The 16958-nt window shown below is 41.6% G+C and overlaps 1 pseudogene; it reads right to left on the bottom strand.

Moving 5' to 3' along the window:
- Positions 1 to 13935: 13935 nt before the first annotated feature.
- LOC102500943 (DNA replication licensing factor MCM7 pseudogene) lies at positions 13936 to 16166 on the bottom strand (annotated as a pseudogene).
- Positions 16167 to 16958: the final 792 nt, after the last annotated feature.

A 16958-nucleotide genomic window follows, 5' to 3' on the forward strand; every position in this document is an offset into this window, starting at 1 on the left:
CTAATTACAGGGAAGAAATTGGTGTCTTAGTACGTCAAAGCTAGTCACAAAAATGGAAGATAATGAGATACTCATTAGCATATCAATAATTAAAAATTATTTGCCACTTACTCTTTCTTCAAGTTTATATGGTATAATTTACATGCTAATTTTGTATCAGGAACAAGAGTTGACAAATAGCTGTTAAAATACGGGGATTATAGTGAGAACTCTATTATATTAATTCAATTTTATTAACCAATAATGTCCTTATTGTTTATATAATTACATTGTTTATTTTAATTACAGTAATTATTAGGAAATGATTTAAAGAGGACTAGAGGAAGCATTTTTACAAAATGCACTAGTATTATAATTTTTACACAGCTTTGATACAATGAAGCATTACATGAACACAAACATACAATACATTTTTGTGGAAATACATATCTACTTGTAGATATCACATTTCGTTTGGATGAATTAGTTGAGTGTGGCATATAAACAGATACACAATTTCCTGTCTCTGGAGACCCGATGTGGTTTTCCGACAATTTACATTTGATTAACAGCAATACCAACTGCAAGGATTTAATTGGCTTGATATTGAGCTGAAATAAGTATTTTTTTTTCTTTTGTAAAACATTAGGAGGAATTTCTTTTACCTAATGAATACAAGCTGATAAATCTTGCTAACTTATTGGTAGCTAAATCCACTTGGTATAGCGTACTGCTTGCTGTGAAGCAGTAACTTCTACATTGATGTCTAAGTTTAGGTGCAGAATAGCAGTCAGAAATGGTGGGCAATAAATGGACAATATTTTATTTTAATCAGCTGTTTGACTTAAAAACGGGTATAGTTCACATATCGTAATCCAGAATCTGGCCTTGGCTCTTCCTGTGTTTATCCAAGAAGAGACTGGAGCTAGCCATACCTAATTACTATCTTTTCCCCCAAATAATGAAACAAGTCAATCTACCTGCAGTTAGAAAGAGTCAGAAAAATTTGTAGAGAGAAATAGGCATCTGCTAAGAAACAAAAATCCATCCTGTGGACACAGCCAAGAAATCTGTCTCCTCAGACAAAAAGATTTCACTTCCCTGAGGAACATTTGTATGGATGTCTGAAGGTCCTGCATCTTATTCTGCCTCCTCCTTTCTCTGGCAACTAGGAAACTCAAAAACCCAACACGAGTTATTGGAGTCTGCCCAGATCTGCTCTTTTTAACATCTTTCTTAAACCAGTAAATGCAGTCTCATTTCTTCTAGTTGCTTAAAGCAACAACCCTGGGGTCATCTGAATCTTCTTGTTCTCTCTTTCTGTTTGAAACTGAAATATCACCTTCTCATTGACCTCTCTGTTACTAAGGAGAAATTAAAAGACTAAAGTTGAATGCAGACTGGACATCTTTCACTTCCTAGTAGGAAACGTAACCCAACGTGAGGATGAAATTTGCAGGAGTAGACATGAGCAAGGTCTTTTTGAGCTACAAAGGACTCTGACTACTGGACATCTGTATCCAGGCTTGTTGATTAGGTATTGTGTAAAGACTAGACTGTTTTGTTTCTTTTTTCGAAAGAGATAACATGGTTTAAAAATTATTTCGTCAACTCTCCTTTCCACTGGCATGCTGCATAACTGCTGGTATTTTCTAGGAGTGCTGACTATCGTTTGAAGCTACCAGCAACTATTTCATGGCTACTTCTTTGGAACAATTGTTTACAAATGTAGAATGTGGCAAGCCATTTTAAAAACTAATATAGCATATAATATATTTTAGGGTAAAGGAAAGCTTTTTAAAAACTGTCTACATGCCTCTTTTCTTCTTTCCTTTTTCTCTTTTCTTTTTTTAAGGTTTTTGCCATAGGACACATGCACTCACCAGAGAGAGACAGAGAGTGAAAATGAAAATCACCTCTGATGGGAAATGGCCGCCCATTGTCCCTTCTCCTCCATTCTCCTGGGATTTGGGGCATATATGCACATGTTCCCTGCACGACTTTCGAGCCACCAGGTCCAGGACATGAACCATGGTAAGCCGTGTGGGAGTCCAGCACCTTAGCCACCACGCCATGTGCTGGCCCCACCTCTTTTCTTAATGGCCATCTTTGACTACATTTTGCAATTTGTTTCCTTCCCTTAGTTTGGTATTCCAACATTCTAAATTCATAGAGGAAACGAAGCAGCTCACATAAATTTGTAGAACTGAAGCTTCAGATTGGTGAATGTGTGGATCACCCGGGATGGTTCTATGCTTACCAGTAAGGGTGTCTGGGATCATACCAGCTCTTAGACAGGATGGGGATGGAAGGTGCTAACTAAAGATTTATAGAGCACTCAGACCAAAACTCTCCTGCAAGCTCCCTGCACCTGTTCCTAAATTGCTTCTTGTAACTGTGTAGATAGATGGTCTAGACCTGGGATCTCTGTCCCATGGTCTGGTTTGGCTAAGTGGTTACAGAGTCGGTATCAAGGACCTCGTAGTGGAGACACACTGGGTGTTCCTTTGTCTGATGCCATCACGCTTGCCCTGGCCATCTGTGGTTTGAGAGGGAGTGTTTCCCTGCGACTGACAGAGAATGAGGATGGACGAGGGAGCTTCGCTGACGTTTCCTCTCTCCTGCTGCACTGCATCGTCTGTCTCATTAAAGCTTGGCGTTTGCATGCTTCGTGGCATCTCACGAGTCTTTTAATGATCTGAGCCTGTAATTGCTGCAGTGTTGGGCTACATTAAGTGGCTCTAGGAATAAATGGGTCTGGGAACTATGACCTTGACAAAATTATTTGGCTTTTCCAAGTACTGAGTTTGCTTCTCCTAATTAATTTTCAATATTTTCCTATTATTATTGATGCCTGTATTAAACACACTTAAAATCTTTCCAAGTGAGTTTTCATGTACTAAGTGTTTTCACCCTAATTAAAAAAGCAGAAATTTAGAAAATGTTGACGTTCTCTACTTTCCCCACTGATGGGGTCAAGTTCTAAAACCAGCTGAGGACAGAAAGTGTAGTCAAGGCAGCTACAAATGAAGCAGAGGCAGCAACCTAACCAGTTCACAAAAGCTAGCAGAAGAGCGAGCAGAGAACCACAGTGTTCAGCAGAGATTTTCAATTAGCAGAGACATCTTGGATTCTGGAACTTCAGTTACTTATTCTGTGTGTATTCATCAGAGTTCTTCACAGAGGCAGAACCCAAGGGAGATAGTTAGATGATAGACAGGCAGACAGATTAATAGACAACAGATGTTCAATTAGGGGAATCAGCTCGAAAGCCCCCTGGCAGGTTGTCTGCCAGTCGGAGACCCTGGGGTACTTGTGGGGTGGCACAGCACAAGTGTGGGAGGATTAGAACCAGGAAAGCCAATGGTCTAACTTGGTCCAAGGCCAAATACCCGAGAAAGCAGGGAGCTGTCGGTGATAACCCTCGACTTCCACGGCTGGACGTCGTGGTGTTCTGAGGTCCAAGGGCAGGGAAGGAAGGACGCTTCAGCTACAGAAGGGAGAGAGAGTGGGCTCGCCTTCCCTCTGCCTTCTTCTTCTCTCCGGGTTCTTTGCTGACTGATAGTCTCCATCCACACTGAAGGTGGATCTGCCCCACCGTGTTCACCAACTCACATGCCTGTGTCCTCGAGAAACATCTTCAGAGATATACCCAGGAAAAATGCTTGACCAGCTTTCTAGGAAACCCTGGGCCCAGAAAACCTGACACCCGAAATTAACTATTACACTGTCTAGCCAAGCCAGAGGGAGAAGTATCAGCATCATCCATCTTACAGGATCAAGACACCCCCTAAAATCACAATTTTCTCCCTACTGTCTCAGGCATTGCTCTTTATCTGAACACCCTCTTACATTCTACTTCATTTTCTTCCTCTGACAGTCTAAGAGTTTATTATCTGCCTCAAAGGACCCTCTTAACATTTTAATCTGATGACTTCTCATGGTTTTCTAGTAGTATTGGTTTGATATATTTATATCAAATAGCACATGGACATGGCCAAAATGTCAGATAATATTAATAACTGTAATGTAGAACTGCAAGACCTGGTGCATCCTTCCCGACTCCTGATTCTCACTGCACTGAGACGATTACTTTCAATTCTTGGTAGCTGTTCCTCCCGGTTTTTACTTTTACTCTAATGACGCCTTTATATAGTATTTATTGAATTACTCAGTTTTAGGTATTTCTTGCTAATCCCAAGTGTAAAAGATAAGAAATGAGCTTTCTTCACACGAAGTCCCCGTTGACACCAGCTCCTGTCTCTCCTTCAGCCCTTCCAGCCCAGCTTACCGCTGTAAAAACGACATGATTCTGCTAGGCAGTTAGTGCACTGTATCAAGCTTATTTTTCACCACATACAGCGTCTCACAGCCGAGTTACTAACGAGTGATTACCATTTGTGAGGCGGAATGGGTGAAGCACAGAACCGAGGCAGGACTCAGGCAGGTGCGCCCCACTTCCCTTTTCTTCTTGGGTCTTGGTTGGCTCTGTAGTGTACATTTCTCACACTCCCTTTCAATTTACTGAGGCTGAATAACTGGAATGTGAGTCAAAATGATATGAGCCACTTCACAGCCTCCCACAAGCAATCCTTCACCCTGTTTTCTTTTTACAAACGTCAGAGAACTATCCATAGAAATCTTAGAAATGATGGGTTGAAAAATGACTTACTCTCGAGTAGAAAGGAGCCTCTGACTTCAAGGAGACTTGCCTGCCATTCAGGAGCGCCCAAATCCAGAAAATGAACTGAATTTGGGGTTTACCTGTTACAGATTAGCTAGGAAACGATTCATTCCAAGTACTTTCCAGAGCACTTCATAAGTACCAAGTATTTAATCATTTAGCAAATTTATTAGATTATTACCTTCATTTAATTACGGAAGAATCTCAGAGAGTTAAAGAACAAAATTAGTTTGGTATAGTTTGAGGACTGGTTTAAATGTGATAGGTAAAACAAACTTTTAGGAAAATATTACAGCATTTTAGCTACCTCAGAAAAAATTTCTTCTGTTAAGCAAGACTTTTGCCAGAATTTTCATGCATGCATTCTGCTTCCATAGTCCAGCTTTTAACTACTATTTGAAGCTGTGATAATTTTTTGCAAAGAAAGGTTTAAAAGGTAGGTCTTTGGGTCATCTTACTGAATATATTTACAGGCTATTCCTCTATTATTACTTATCTCAGAATTTCATTTGACCTGAGTGATGAGATGAACTGGAGATAAGTAACAATCCTAAAGATGGCTGGAATATTAAACTCATTTTCCTCCCAAAACTTTACATTGAGGAAGCAGCTACGTCCTTCTGAGAGTGAATCTGGGGACATCATATTAAAATAGCTTTCTTGGCATTCACAAGGCTGGAAACAGGGCTTCAGTGAGAGTCAAGCTGTTCTCCAAAAACAGCCAAGAAAGAAAATGTGAAGAGAGGTCAAGGAAGTACAAGGTGATATTTTATTGGGTCAGAATTCATATTATAACCCCACACACTCAGAGGTAGGTAATGAAATTTCCTTGAAACAATAGGAAGGTATCCAGGGCTTTCCAGACTACAAAATGCTTTCTCATATCTGTGCACTGAATCTACCTCATAAAAGTGTGAAATAAGTGTATTTTGTTACCATTTTAAAGATAAACTTTTATTAATATATGATATACATACCTAAAAGTGGATCTGGGCTGCGTAGAGCACTGTGGTCACATCCATGCAGGTCACTCTCAGGCTGAGGAAAAAACCCTGACCACACAAACAGTGTAGCCCATCTTTCCTGCTGGTTGCTCCGTGCCCCTAAAACAAAGTACTTTGACTTTGACACCACAGATGAGTTTTGTCTAGTTTCAATTTGGGGTAAGTTTTTTTTTTTTTTAAATTTTTATTTTTTATTGATTTATCTAGAGAGAAACACACACACAGAGAATCTCAGGTCTTGGATCCCAGCTCCTGTTTAGGTCAACTGAGGATCCGGTCAACTCAGGAGCCGTCCCTGACCGCAGCCCTGGCAACGGGCCACCCTGCACCATCATGGCTGGGCTGCTGTTAAATGCTATGCATGTGGGATCGTAAAGTTCTCTCTTCCACGTCTTGCTTTTCATTCTATGAATCTATGTTCTTGCAGATCACTGTAGTCCACACTATAAAAACGAATTGTAGGAATACTATGTGATGTATTTATGTGTTTTGGTCAATGTTTAGGTTCTTCCTACTTTTGTCAATTAAGAACAGAAGTTTTGGAAACTACTTTTTCTGTGTATTTTGGTGAACATATGTTTTCATTTCTCTGATGACTAAGGTTTGCAGCTATTCATATTTTTATCAGTCATTTTGATATCTTCCTTTTTGAAGAACCCATTGAAATCTTCTGCTCATAATTCTTACTTTTATTTTTTACCTCATTGACTTGTATCATTATTGCATTTTAGGAATTCTGTGTCTAGAACGCCTTTGTCAGATACAGCACGATATGTGGTATACTCTTTTACTTCTGTCTTTTAGCAAGCAGACATTCTTCTTTTAAAGAGAATTCTATTTATCACATCTTTTCCTCTTCAGGATGTGTTTCCTTGGTGTTCTGCTTAACACAAGAAACTTTTTCCAAGGTAGTTAAAATTTTGTGATCATATCTAAAAGTTTGCTTTACTTTTGTACTTAGAACAACACTCAGAATGAAACTGCTTTTTATGAGTGGTAGGAGGTTGGAGTTCAGGTTTATTTTTATTTTATACAATTAGCTAATTGGCCCAAGTAGCATTTATTTAAAATTTATAGAATCTATACAAACAGTTTTCATTCTTGATATTGTTTATTTGTATATCCACTATTTTTTTTCTTAGTAAGTCTGACATGGTTTAACAGTTTTACTATCATTTTCTAAAGATCTGTGTTGGATTGGTTGATTTTTTAAATTGTCTGCTCGTATTCTTTTTTTATTGATTTGTCCTGTTCTATTTGTGACTTTCTTCCTACTGTTCTCTTTGTTTGGTATATTATTATTTGGTCTCAAGCTTCTTTATTCTTTTGATTTCATGTTTTCTAATATATGCAGTATCAAAACTATCTCAGCATTATTATTGCTTTTGTAAACATTCTTGGTAAGAGTGTTGGTTTGCCGTAGATACTCCATCATTTTTTAAAGCAGAAATACATTCTTATTACCTTTGATTATACTTTCCTCTGAAAAAACAATGTGCTTTTTTAAAATTCTTTTTACAGTATTTATTGCAATTTATGATTTGCGTATAGTCAGTACACGCCTTTGCAGGGTACAGAGTGGTCTTTAAAAGCATGTACACGGTATATTATGAATGAACGGAGGACACGGTCCCCACCCTTAGCATTATTATTGCTTTTGTAAACATTCTTGGTAAGAGTGTTGGTTTGCCGTAGATACTCCATCATTTTTTAAAGCAGAAATACATTCTTATTACCTTTGATTATACTTTCCTCTGAAAAAACAATGTGCTTTTTTAAATTCTTTTTACAGTATTTATTGTAATTTATGATTTGCGTATAGTCAGTACACGCCTTTGCAGGGTACAGAGTGGTCTTTAAAAGCATGTACACGGTATATTATGAATGAACGGAGGACACGGTCCCCACCCTTGACATTTATAATTATATTATGTTGTGAACATTCAGAACCCGCCCCACTGGTTATTCTGGAAATATGCTAAGTTGTCTATGATGCCCTTTACTGTGAACTGCGGTTCTAAAGACAAAATAAATTGATAAAAAATCAGACAACAAAGTCTCTTATATTAATGAGGATGGATTTTTTAAAAAGCAAAGATAATCTTAACACAGCCAGTGAAAGAATAAATTGTTATTTCCGTGTAGAGGACCATGGGAGAGAGGAGTTTACATTCTGCAAAGATGTGTGGTTCCAGTCAGAGTTGGGTAGAATTGTATGTAGCAACAGCTCACTAGGAAGAGAAAGAAAAAGAAAACCTCTATTCACTCACGGTGGGTTTTTGTAAGACCATAGTACTACTCTGTGCATAAAAAATAAGTCCTCAAAGAAAGCAAAGCAAAACAGAATGTGCAGAGATACTAAAAAGGAAGACGTGGTAGAGTCAGTGGTTTGGTGATTATAGGATTTAGAGTTCTTGATTTTGGCCGCCTTCAAGTTTATTCCAAAGAAGATTCAGCTACTTGTAACACGTTAACGATAAACATTTTTATACAAAGCAATTCCAGATATACGCACATGTACGTGTGCATGTAATATACTTTCCACATATTTAAGCCCTCTCTAAGGCTGTCACAATATATTAGAGTTACGGTTTTATCTTATGTGTTTAACATTATTATTTATATTATGCTTTGCATCTTACTAAATATTTGAGCAAATTCTTTATTGCTTCATAGTATTACATTCTGCAGTGGTATTATTTATGTAACAGCTCCAAAATTCATAGAATTTTAATTTTTCTCATTTTTGTTAGTCTGATATTTTTACTCTAATTAGCATATTTTTATATCTTTGTTAAAATAATTGATTGCTCTCCCAAGTCAGTTGCAGAAAATTACAATTAACATGTCAAAATAAGTAGCTTTTTTTTTTTTTTGCCTTAGGGTGCATGTGCTCACTAGGGGGAGAGAGAGAGAGAAAAAGAAAAAGAGAGAGACAGTAAGAGGGACAGTGAGAAATCATGTCCTGTAGGAATGGCCATGCCACAAATTCCCTCGCCTCCATTCTCCTGGGACCTGGGCACACAAACATTTATGCCTGGCATGATTGTCAAGTCACTAGGTCTGGGACTTGAACTGCGGGTCAGCCACGTGGGAGTCCAGCAACATAACTGCTTCGTCATCTGCTAGTCCCTTTTTTTTTTCCTTTTTAAATAAGTAACTTAGTAAATGCTTTTGGTGACTCAATAAGAAAAGTAGTTTTACTTCCATTTAAAGAGAAATTGAGGTTCAGGGAATGTGGGTGACAGAGAAAATTAGAGGCTTATTTCTGTCAGAGGTGACGCAAAACCACAGTTCATTGAGCTGTCCTCTGCAATTTCGTGTCTTCTTACTTAGATGACTTTAGTAATTTCATAGTTACAAGAATAAAAATACATTCAATAGAAACATTGTGTACTTCAGAGTGAACGTAAAATCCAAAACAGTATGTCCTATGACGTCAAGTTATTGGTGTTGATTATTTCTTCGTAATAGTAAGGAGAATGGATCTTACAAAGAAATTGACTGCTCCGTCTCCCAGTTCACTCTCAGACTCTTTTGAATGCATTAATACCTTCCTAGCCATATCAATATTATTTTAAAAAGTTAGACAATGAACTTGTGTTATCTGCAGATGGCAAGTCATTTACTAAAACAAGGAAGAAGTATGGGTCCCAAGGGTAGTCGTGACCCGCGGACAGTGGGATGCAGACTGACATTGGATAATAATTTAGGGCTATTACTAAGATAATTAGAAAGCCAGTCGGCTGCCAGAGGCTTTGACCTTAGCATCTACATTTATTAAAAAGCAGATCCTGATCTGTGAATAAGAAGAACCTGCAGTTCACTAACACCGTAACCCCAACATCTGCCTGCCATAAAAAGATAATGATTTGGTATAAATTAATTTCCACTCTGCAGGTAATGCAGACCTTATCAGACAATGACATCTCTGCCAATTCATTTTCACATTGCATTGCTCATAACTTAAACATTTTCTGATATTTGTTCCACAATGGATACTAGGCAAAAGGTATTATAGGGAAATTATCTCCCCCTTATTTTTAATTAGAAAGCATTTTTAGACAGCGTCTTTCCCATTTTCATGGTGCTCTATTTCCAAGAGTATTGTGAAATTCCGGATAAAACCAAGGTATTGGGTGGAAACAAGCACCATAACAGCAGAGACCTCGTCAAAATCCATATGGTCCACTTTACCAACTTCTCCGTTCTACTGAGAGATCAGTGAGGACGTATTGTTTTCTCTATATTTCCATCTGCTTTCTTCCACAACTGATTTCTGCTTCTTCCGGTGATGCTTCTCTGAGAAGCAACCAACCACTTGCCGATGACCTGCCTGACTTGGAGAAAGGAGAGAACTGAAAAGGTAGACAAGCGGTCTCACTCTCTGTCTTTCTCTCTCTTACATGTACTTACATGTGTTGTATTTACTTGGATTCCCCATTTCTCTTCCCAGAGAAAGGACAGAACTGAAAAGGTAGACAAGTGGTCTCACTCTGTCTTTCTCTCTCTTACATGTACTTACATGCGTTGTATTTACTTGGATTCCCCATTTCTCTTCCCACCTTCCCAGGAGATGTTAAGAGCCAGACAGGGATGAAGGATTTGCCTTTCCAATTGTGGATCAACATTCTCAAACTGTTATTTGAAAATATCATCAAAATAGTGTTATAGTTGGCTTGAAATAGTTTTGCAGGTGGCGGTGATGTTTTTTAACCATATCACGTGGGCTTGCAGTGAGAAAATGGTGAAGTTAGGGTGGGGGATATCCAAACCAGCGATCAAAACACCTGATTTTAAGTCACGCTTGGCCAGTGTGCTCTCAAACCTGTACAAGCAATCAAAATCTTGGGAAAATGTTTCCTAGTTTTATAAATTGGATACTTGAATTATTGGACTTTAAAATTTTCTTTCAGTACTAACATACTATGTTTTTATTTAAATATATCAAATATCGGGACCAGCAGATGGCGTAAGGGTTACATTGCTGGACTCACATATTGCCGATCATAGTTTGAGTCCCAGACCGGTGGCTTGAAACTCACACCCAGGTGCATGTACATGTGTGCTCAAAATCCCAAGAGCAGAATGGAGAAGAAGGGATTGCAGCATGGTCATCCCCTCTGGGGGGTGATTTCTCACTTTCTGTTTCTCTGTCTATCTGGTGAATACACATGCCCTATACCAAAAATCTCTCTAAAAAAAAAAAATTACTACACTGTTGTATTTAAGTATGTATAAATGTTTCCTCTTTAGTAAATGTAGCAAGAATTGAAAGAGTGATATAATACCCAGAATGCTGATGTTCTAAGCAATAATTTTTGAAGTTAACAACATTTCAAGTAAAATTAAGGACATATTTGAAAAAGATACAAAAAAGTCATCATACTATCGAACTATGACAAGTTTCTGGTTAATAAATAAAGCTAACCAACCCAGGAACCACTGTGTCATAAAAAAAAGTTTTAAATGAATCTTCCCAAAGCAGTTAGCAGAAGTAAATCCACATATTAGATGAGAATACTTTCTCCCTTGTCATATAGATATGACTGGGAAACTATTCTTAGCTAGTTCTAACTCAAAATGACTTAACTGTTACAATTCAATGACTAGATTGTAAAAAAATAATTATTACTTATATAAATTTTATGGAAATATAGTTTATGGCACAATTATATTTCATAAACAAAATGTATTACCCTTTTATTCATACAATTAATAACATTTAACACAGCCTATAGGAACAAGTCCACACTTATAAAGGAAAATAAATCCATAATAACATCAAGTTGGTAACCAAAATGCAGTTTAGAAAAGTATTCAAAGCAGATAGGTGGAGTATTTACACTGAAGTATACTATGTGTGCATGTCTTTTCACCTTCCCTAACTTGTTCTACTGCATATTATAATATTGATTATTAATGTATACTTTGTATTACTAATTTATTCCTACTGGAGGCAGAAATAGCTGTGCTGAGCTACTCTTTATAGTACTTTTAGATAAAAGGCAACACATATGGTTATTTTTATTACGAATCTAGCTCCCAATTAGTTTCTTAGTCCTAGTTGTTAAATTGCAGATAATTATTTTAATTATTTATATTTTCGCAATACTGTGTCCAATGCTGAGACAAATACATGTTTTGCATATGTGATCTGAGGCATTAGTATGCTTACTTTAGTCTTTAAAATTTAATACATGTGTAGGGGGTTTTAGCTGATGAAGTAAGAAAGAAAAGGATAATACATATATTTTACCACAAGGCATATTTGAAATGCACTGAAACTTTGTCTTAGAAATATTTTGAGCTCTTTGTCAACTTTAAGCCATAGCAGAAATACAGAAGCAACTTAGTTAATAGCTTTCTCATGCTTAGTGTTAGCACTAATCTCACTCAGCATATCCTACCAGACAATGCTTGATGGTCACTGGGTTCTTCATACTGCAACGGTCTCCTCTGGACATCCTCATACCAGAAATAGTGGGTTGCCGGAAAAGTCATGGCACATTATTGCATAAAAACACAGGAAAATGTGTCATGGCTTTTCCAACAACCCAGTATATTCTTAGCTGAATTATACAGCCAGTCACCAAAATAGCAGTCATTTAAAAGCATTATACATTAGCAACAGACAACATTAATAATGATATTTTCCTTTTAGAACTCTGTGTGCTATGTACTATATTCTGCATTTTCTAAAAGCAATCTCTAATTCTCAGAGTAACTCTGGGAATAAATTCTCATGTCTAATTTTATCAATTTAGAAATGGAGTTTCAGAAATTTTAGTAACTGGCCTTTGGCCTAATGGCTAAGAAGACCCCCCAAATCTATATTCTGAAGTCTGCACCTAATCCAGCCAACATGCTGGTAGTGGCTCCTGTTCACTCAGGTTCTGATAGGAATTGTTACTAGAACCTGCATGACGAGGTGGAGGAAGGGAGTAAGTGCACCTTACTAAATGTCCTCAATCATCGTGAAATTTATTCACAAATACATGATTAAAAACCCATAATAACATTGTTTTCCATATAAAATGGGGTTAATTTTTTCTTCTCTTCTTATGTTTTATGTGTGTGTGTGTGTATATATATATATAGTATATATACATATAGTATGGTGTATGTGTATACATATACACATACCACTAACACAGAAAAATGAAAATGTAACAGAAGTGAAATCATTAATGCTGTATATAAATGAATAAATATTTCTGTGCAAAAGTTATGATAGGGCTTACCAATAGTCACCACATCTGCTCTTCATTACTCCCAGGTCCTGCAGAACAACTTTTCCCCAGCGCTGTGAGAATAGGTATAGGCGAATCTCTAGTTCTCCTCCCTGAAAGTGAGTCAGATTAGCTTGTGTAATATCCAGACAGCGCAATTAGTCATCAGTGTTCAATTCTTTTTTTTTTTTTTTCCTTTTTAGCTTTTTGTTATAGGGCATGTGCACCTGCTGGAGAGATAGAGACAGAAAACGAGAAATCACTGACCGCACCGCAACCCCTTCTCCCTCCTCTGGGGATCCTGGGCGCGCACGCCCAGGGATGGCCGCTCCCCCTGCGTGCTGGAGGCCTCAGCGACTGCAATGGGCAGAGACCTTCTGAAGACACACATGAGCCAGAAGTAAAAGGTGGATACATGAAATTTTCATGCACCATAAACAATTTCAAAGAGATACAACTTAAAAGACTTCTGTGGGCTGTGACTCCCCAACTTGGGTTCTGTGTATTTACAGCCTTCTGCAGGAGTAACCCTGCGTTCGGAAAAAGAAAACACCTACACAGAGCGTTGCACTATTCGGTTCTGCGCTGCACTCCGCCACGTTCAAGTCTATAGAATACGTGAAGAAAATCTCTAGAAAATACAACTGTCTCTTCGTTTATGTTTGAAGGTGGCAACCTACACCCCAAAATAATAATGCAGTGGCGCAGGGAGAAGGGGGCTCCCCGTTCCCACCGGGCGCCGGCATCACACCCGAGAAGGGCAGGTCGCCGCAACGCGAGGCAGCCGTGGCGTGCAAACGCGTTGGAATCACGCAAGAGACCTGGCTCGGGCGGATTCACCTGCCGGATTCCACTGCGCGTACTCGTCCAGAGCGGCCTCGGGCCGTGCAGCACTGCTCTGCCTCTGAAAACCGGAACTTTGGCCCCAGCTCAAGTCAGGGCAGGGGCAACCCCGCACGTGCTGGGCTCTGGGTCCGCCGCCTGCGCTTGCTCGGAGCTGAGTCCTTCGACGAGTCCACGAGCCTAACGGCCTCGCTCACGTCTCCTTCTCCACTGTGCTCACGTGCCGGTGCAGTAGAAAGTGGCAGAAGAGCCGCAGGGTCAGGGTCCGGGCAGAGGTAGTGGCGTCCTCCCTGGCCCAAGCCCCTCGCCTCCTCTCAGCGTAACCTGCGGGGATGAGCCAGTCGGGGCTCTGGCGCTGAGGGTGCTGCCCCGGCGCGTGGCTGTTCCTGTCCAGAGGCTCACACTGGGCTGGGGCTGAGGCCCTGCTGGAGCGCCGAGGTGACATGCTGAGCCAACCTAGGTCACTGTCAAGGTCAGGCCGGGGCTGGATCAGCTGGAGGAGATCTAACCGCGAGAGCAGCGGTGCAGGAAGCTGTCTGCGCTGTCCTGGGCTCCAGCGAGGGGGAGAGCGTCCACGGGCAGGGCTGGTGGTGGCTGGGATGGAGCAGCCGGTGCTGAGTGTGGTGAAGATGCCTGCCTTGGCGACGGAGAGGCTGTGGGGCTCCAGGACCTTGTGGATAGCTGTGTGTCAGCCTCAGTGATCTGGTCGAACTCATCGAAGGAGCACACGCCCTGGTTGGCCAGCACAGGGCCCCCCTCTAAGGTCAGCCTCCATGCAGCACACGCTCTTGTCACAGGACCCCCTCTAAGGTCAGCCTCCAACAGCACACACCCTGGTCCACCTGCACAGGGCCCCCCTCCAAGGTCAGCCTCCAGGCAGTATGCCCTGGTCCACCTGCACAGGGCCCCCCTCCAAGGTCTGCCTCCAGGCAGCATGCCCTGGTCCACCTGCACAGGGCCCCCCTCCACGGTCAGCCTCCATGCAGCATGCCCTGGTCCATCTGCACAGGGCCCCCCTCCAAGGTCTGCCTCCACGCAGCATGCCCTGGTCCACCTGCACAGGGCTCCCCTCCAAGGTCAGCAGCGCTCTGGCAGAGTCTCTCAGCACAGCCACTGTGAGCCCTGCTGGGGGTGAGCCTCGGCCTGGTGATCCATGTGACAGGAGCTGAGACTTGGCTATACCATGAATCTGCTGTTACCCAGAATTCATTCCCCAGGGTCTGGTGCACACCACCCACTCAGGAGTCACAGTGTCTTCCTCACATTTTCAAGCCCCTGCATCTCAGGGCATAGAACCTGCCAGCTTTTCATAGAAAGCCTCTTCCCAGTCTGCCTCAGCTCTCCCCTGCTCAGCTCTCCAGCCCAACTCGGGTCCTCACTCATTCATCTTCACGATCTGACAGGCTTCTAAGTAAGTTTCCGAGAGTAAGCCCTACACCTGTCCCAACCCAGTACGGAACTGGTGACAGGATGCCCATGACACCGGCGTGGTCTCCAGGCAAGCAATCCTTCCCTCCTCCGCCAGCACAGTGGGCCGCCAGGAGTCTTCCTGCAGGTACTTGGCCTGTGCTCTCGCACCTTCCTCTCCGGAATCTGATGAACGTTAAGCCACATGCCTGCAAATGGAGCTGCTGGCCCTCTGACGGTTTGTTTGGCACTCCTGCCTGGCACACAATCAGAGGGGAAGTGGGAGACTGGGCTGGCTGGTAAGCCTCTGTCCACACTGGTCACAAGTGTAAGTGGCCACCTCCATCCTGGGTTTGACTTCAGAGACTCGAGTGACAATTCCACACACAGTTTGCAGTTTCCCCACAGAGTGGCCGTACTTCTCGGATCACACAAGGCTTGCTGCTACTGGGACCTTGAAGATACAGCTCTAACCCTGTGCATGAGCTCAGAGGATACTGGTTCTAGGGGCTGCAGGCAGCTCCAGGGTCCTGGCTCCACCATTCCATCATCAGTCGATGCTGTGTGTAAATATCCACAACTTCTTCATCCACTGCCTGCCTCCTTGTGCCAAGGCAGCAGCTCCTGAACAGCATCAGCAAAGAGCTGTGCACAGCGCTTGGCATCTTCACAAACGAGCCCAGCACCTCAGCTCCGTGGTGGCTCACGCTCAGCTCCGTGGTGGCTCACGCTCAGCTCCGTGGTGGCTCACGCTCAGCTCCGTGGTGGCTCACCCTCAGCTCCGTGGTGGCTCACCCTCAGCTCCGTGGTGGCTCACGCTCAGCTCCGTGGTGGCTCACGCTCAGCTATGCGGTCCAGGTCCAGACCCAGTGCCCCTTGTTCCCAGTGAGCCAGTTGGACCAACTGGCTCCCATCCTTGAACTGCTTCTTCCTGAATTCCTCATCTTGGTAAAACTCCAGGAACTTCTTAACCTTCTCTTTCTGGAGCACATAATCCTGAAGTGTCACCGCCAAGGGTCACACAACAGCAGCTGGCCAGCTCAGGAGCCTCCCTCACAGTGAGCAGAGACCCCAAATAATGTCTTCTATTCCTATATAGAACAAGATGGAATGAGAGGACGTCTTGAGTACTCACCCAGATTAGTCCAAAAATAAATAAAATAAAACAAAAAGCAGAGTTGACCCAGCATGTGTGTATTGACTGAGCAGATCATTTCAGATTACTCGCAAGCATGAAATCGAGACCTGAAGGGGGCCCGTTTTGCTGTCAATCGATTTTCCTTCTGTGTTCATTTTCTACACTAACATTTTTCATGGTAACATACCATGAGTCATGATTTCTCTTAAGATTGCTTGTTTCTTCCATGAGTGATCAAGACCTAGAGAGAGGCAGAACCACAGGCAACTCAAAGGGTTTCATGCCACACTCCAGCCCCAGCTCCAGCCAGACCCAGGTCACAGGCACGTGTGCCCTGGCATGTTCAAGGTCTCCAGGTGAGAACCTGGAGAAAACCTGCCGGCAACAGATAAAATATGGGTTTTTAATCATTTGTTTGTGAATGAATTTTAAGACGATGAAGTCTCTAATACCCATGTAACTTACTGAATCCTCTGCAGAAAATGAAAAGCAGAATGCTCCGCCACTGTCCAGCCCCACATGGGATTACGATGCCACCTGTTGCGAACCTGGGAAAAGGTCAAAATTCAGAATTCGAAATCTGGCTTCTACTGAATGCACATTGTTTTAAAGTCAAAAAATTCTAAGTCAAACTAATGTAAGACAGGGTCAGTCTGTGTCTCTGAGCGATG

The sequence above is a fragment of the Tupaia chinensis genome, unplaced genomic scaffold (assembly GCF_000334495.1).
Source record: "Tupaia chinensis unplaced genomic scaffold, TupChi_1.0 Scaffold139331_1, whole genome shotgun sequence".
In the NCBI taxonomy this organism is placed as follows: domain Eukaryota; kingdom Metazoa; phylum Chordata; class Mammalia; order Scandentia; family Tupaiidae; genus Tupaia; species Tupaia belangeri.